Source organism: Oryzias melastigma, linkage group LG22 (assembly GCF_002922805.2).
Source record: "Oryzias melastigma strain HK-1 linkage group LG22, ASM292280v2, whole genome shotgun sequence".
NCBI lineage: Eukaryota > Metazoa > Chordata > Actinopteri > Beloniformes > Adrianichthyidae > Oryzias > Oryzias melastigma.
The window spans coordinates 8,393,411-8,398,701 of NC_050533.1; positions in this window are offsets into that span (position 1 = coordinate 8,393,411).

Here is a 5,291-nt window from a genome sequence, read left to right on the forward strand (position 1 = left end):
CCATTTATGAACCCCACTGCTATGCAGTTCTGCTTAAAGCAGTGTCTGCATCATCTTCACTTTAGAAAATAAAATAAAAAAAAGTTAATTTAAAGGATTTGTAACAAAATAGCCCCTTATGTTATAATCATTTATTTGTTTTTCTTTTTTGGACTGTTTTGGAAACTAAAAAAATGCCTTTTGTCGTGCAGTAATACAGTCCTGCAGTGAAAAGAATCAGAAATTCATACTTTAAAATCATGAAAGGTATTTAAAAAAATCTCCCAAATTTTCTCTAAAATATGATTTAAATTTACATCAGAAATAGAAACTTTAGTTTGTGGCTTCTCTGCAGATTTCGTGGCATTACTCGTGGAGTAAAAACCGTCTGGGCCGGGTTTATTGTTGCTGATGCAGCACAAATGATAGTAAAGCTCAGTGACTACAGATGAGAGGATATAAAAAACTTACATTTATATCATTTCATCATCAGTTTTAATAGAAGGAGCCAGTTCTGAGCAATAAAAAGACTTTACCTCTCCATTTGTGGCACAGGAATGTAATAAAGTCGTTTAAAGTGTCAGAAATTGGATCTGTGATGTAATTAACAGAATATTTTTGATTAAAAAAGTTTTGCAGCAGTTTATTTTTTAAGAATAAAAAGAAGTTATTAAAAAATGCTTTATTTTGTGCTTTTATAAGCAACAACATAGCATCCATCCTGCAGTCATGTTGAAATACACATTAAAATTCTGACTTTAAAATGTAAAAAAGCTTTTGTTGAGAGTCATGGCTGAAGAAAAGAATTTATCTTTAATTCTTTAATTTTTTAATTTCAAGATACAAACATGCTGATTTAGTGAGGTAAAAAGAATGTGTATTTTTCACAAACAAAGAATTCCTCCTTAAAAACACAAGTTAGCTGCCTTAAATCATTGTGGAGCTCGCAGTGAAATGCTCGTGCACTGATTAAAAGAAGAGAATGAAATATCTTCCCGCTGGTGTCGGACGGCGGCGGCTAAGCGCTGATTTACTGCAGTTCGGCTGCTTCAAGGCCTGCGAGGATTTATCACAGCTTCATTTTGTAGAGTTGTTGAAACAGGACATGTTGCTGTCCCACAGAAGCTCCAGGATGTGGAGTCGTCGAGTACACTCAGTGTGGGTTCAAACAGAGTCCAGAGCTCAGCATGACTAGAGTAGAGCGGGTTCTCCTGACATGGATGGACTCGTTTTTTTGCATTTCATCCCACTTGATGTGAGATAAATCGAGAAAACATAATCAAATGTAACATTAAAAACATCTCCAACCTGCTGTTTGATACAGAAATATTCCAGCTGGGATCTGATGATGAGGCTTCGGTAGAAGCAGCTCATCCCGAGGACATCTGATTAAAATTCATGTTTGGGGGTTCGTTCTCAGGTGTTTGTGGCCAGATGTGCTCCTTGTTTTTGGAGGGGGGTTTCAGAAGACGTCTCAAAGATATTGAAGGAGATGTTTGGTGCTGCTCTGATTTAAAAGACCTGTAACATGCCAAATCAGCTTTTTGAGCTTTGAAGTGTTTTCTAATTCTAACACCCCCAAAGTGGTGCTTTGATCCATTCACGCATTACTGAGTATTCCTCTAAAAACATGCACTCTGAGGACCAGCCCCTCCCAACACACAAAGACTAATTCTCACAAGCTGATGTCACAAAGTTCATTTTCAGGAAAAGTCTGCGCTGCCAGAACTGTCCCCAGGCTTACACAAACACCTAATTTCTCTGCTCAGCCACTAGCTTTCCTGCTATGCCTGCAATCCTCAAACTCTAGCTACACCACTTAGCTAGCAGCGCTCAGCGGTTATATTTGCCAATTAACTAGCGGTGCTCAACCGCTAGCTTAGACGCTCAGCTAGTGGTGCTAAATAGCTAGCTTCCCCCTCTGGTAGTGGTGCTCAATGGCTTACTTCACTGCTCAACTAGTGGTTCTCAGGTGCTAGCTTCGGTGCTAAGCTAGTGGTTCTAAATTCCAACTTCCTCCATGTGCTAGAGGTGCTCAATGGCTAGCTTCACTGCTCAGCTAGCAGTGCTCAACTGCTACCTTAGACGCTCAGCTAGTTGTGCTCAGGCGCTAGCTTCGACGCTAAGTTAGTGGTGCTAAATAGCTACCTTACCCCATATGTTAGAGGTACTCCATGGCTAGCTTCACTGCTCAGCTAGCAGTGCTCAGGCACTAGCTTCGCCGGTCAGCTAGTAATCCTCAACCCCTAGCTAAGCTGCTTAGCTAGCAGTGCTCAGCGGCTAAGTTTGCACCCTAAACTAGTGGTGCTCAGCAGCTAGCTTAGCTGCTCAGCTAACAGTGCTCAACCACTAGCTTAGACACTCAGCTAGCAGCTCTCAGCGACAAGCTTCACCACTCAACTAGTAGTGCTCAATAGCTAGCTTCCCCCTCTGCTAGTGGTGCTCAATGGCTAGCTTTGCTGCTCTACTAGCGGTGCTCAGTCGCTATCTTTGCCGCTAAGCTAGCTCAGCTGCTAGCCCCGGTCATTGTTACAACCAGTGTAGTGATGGCCGGGGCAACTAAAGGCAGATACTTGATTTCCACACATCCATGTCTGCAAAAGTTCTGATGTTTTTTGCTTCCCTGTGCGAAGCATAGACACGATGCTGAGGCCGGCTCTAGGATGATGTCATTAAATGGGCGGCACCCTGAAAGAGCAAAAGACAGTGCCTCATACTTACTTCTGAGTAGGAAAAAAAAACCTCACAAAATAACTCATATTTCACAAATAATTTGTTCTATAGTGTGTCAAAGATAATATAAGATCATATACATGGACATAGTTGACTCTGAATGGCTTAAGAAAAGCATGGTATGGGCCCTTTAAGACGCCGGGGGAATCCTGCCTCATCGCAGAGACACCTCAGCTCCACCAAACTCCTGTGACCACAATCACAAAGACGCAGAGCTAAAAACTGAGTATTTTTATGATATTTACACACTAATCAGTGATTTAAATGAGTGTGCGGTGGTTCCAGATGAAGCCAATGTTACATTGAATTTGTTTTCAATCAGAAATCCAGCTCTATCCAGACTATAAACCGTTTTGTGCTGACCTGCTCGGCTGTTTGGCCTTTAAAAACGGTGACAAATTAATCCAGGACGTTCACCTGAGAGTGTCCCCTGCAATCCCTCTGCCCCCAAACAAGCACGTCCTCACGATTTCTCCCTGTTTGCCTCCTCTTTAATCAGAAGAGAAGGCTGGCTTTAGGGAACCGCTGCTTAAAGTCTGCCTTTTCACACAGATTACAGCATGAAAGCAGGAAGTAAACAGAAGGAGAGCAGTGAATAGAGGGCGTCTTTTTGATCAGTTCAGCCAGAAAAAAATCAATTAGCCAGGTTATGACATCACACATGCATGGCACGGACAGATATGGGAAACAAAACAGTCTTTGTGGGGGAGGAAGCAGAAAAAGTGCAAGAAAGTTTCTCCAAAGTTTGACACAATTCTAGCTTTAAAATAGATCCACAGCCACACTAGTTTGTCTTCTTCCTACCATAGTACCCAAAAGAGACAAAAAAGTTAACTTTTTCAGTCTGACTGCTTTATTTTTGAAACTCTCCATTGTGAAATAATCTTCAGGATACAAGGACAAAAAGACAGTTTGATAAAGTCTGCGCTGAGGGATTTGGGTGTCTGGTTTGCTTGGGTCGCATCGGCCCATGCAAATGGATTTGTTTGAAAAAAAAGAAAGAAGAAGCACCGGCGCTCACAAAATATACCTGACAGACCTGACAGCAGATTAATTTCTCATCCATTTTTTAATGTGACCCCAGGATTAAGAACATTAGCGGATTATACTCAGATTTGTCAAGCAGAGGTTCACAGTAGGACAGCCAGCACCTGAGCGAGGACACAATGCACCCAAAAAACAGTTCTGTCCGTTTATTCCTTACGCACATCCATATATATTCCATATAAACAGGGAATATTGATTATATCTGCAGAACAGCAGGTGATGCTGGAAAAAATAGATCAGGGAGGATCACTGCGGCAAAAAAACAACAAACTCTTGTTTGTGGCATATTTTATTTTCCTAAAGAGAAGATTGTGACATCCATTGTTTGCTCAAACATCCTCCTCCCACTTACCCCCCTCAAGCATTCCCTAATAGCTTGTAGCTGCTACACAAAGCCCATCGACCCTGATAAATGTTTAAGTTCTGCACCATTACACAGCCAATAAAAATCAGTGGCTGGCAAGTCTTAGTCGGACATAGAGCTGTTTGCCGGGCAATTGGGCCTGCGCTGAATAGGTGCAGCAGAAGGCGAGATTTAAAGCAGCGAGTGGAGGTATAGAAATATCAGTTCCCCCACACACAAGCTTATGAAGTGTGCAATAAACAGGGACAAAGGGATGCAGGATGAGAAAGCATCTGGAAACGTTTGTGGGAGCAGAATGAAAGGAGCACCTTTTAACTTGTCGACTTAGGAGTCGGAGGAGTGGGGAGGCGGAAGATACACAAAACAGAGGCTGCCATGAAATTAAGGAAAGAAATGAAGACATGCATTAACATATAGTGATAAGAGTTGAATCAAAGCAGAAATGTAAGACTACCTCTACACTCTGCAAGCCTTTATTTTCTTGTTTCTATTATAGTCAAAAAAACTATTTTAAACTTGTTTTGTTTACGTTCATCCTCATTTTGCAATTTTTGATTTTTCTGTGTTTTCTTCCCTCTTAAATATATTAAGATGACATTTTACAATGTAACTTTTCAGAATTTATTTTGGAAAGCACCAATAGTTTCTGGTAATCTGCTCCTAATCTCTACAGACCATGTTTTAAGACTAACCCCTGTGAAGATTGTGTTTTTTAACATTTTTCTAATGACGAAGGACATGCTTAAAGAAAATTAAAATTAAAACAGAGTTTCTTCATTCATATTGTGTTGGATCAGGAACAAATAAAAACTTTGTTTTGTGACACAGCAACTCCCACGACAGGGGAAGTCTCCTTTCTCCACTCCAATTTTAAATCCTCCACTTGCAGACAAATTGATTCATTAACGTCTTTATTTTCCCTGTGCGAGCTTCCATCTGGCTCAAAACTATGTGGCTGGATAGCTTTGATATTGTTTGCCGTTTTTTTGCTTTGCTAATGTTAGCTTAGGGTTGTGGGGAGCTGTAAGCTAAGGGCTAAGAGTGTAGACAAAGGAATTCTGGGATTTTAATGGAGGATTACTTCTGTGCCAGCAGTCCCGCCCACAACAGTGGACTGCAAAAAGTGATACGCGTGCCGCAATTTGGAACAAGACGACAGTGACAGGTC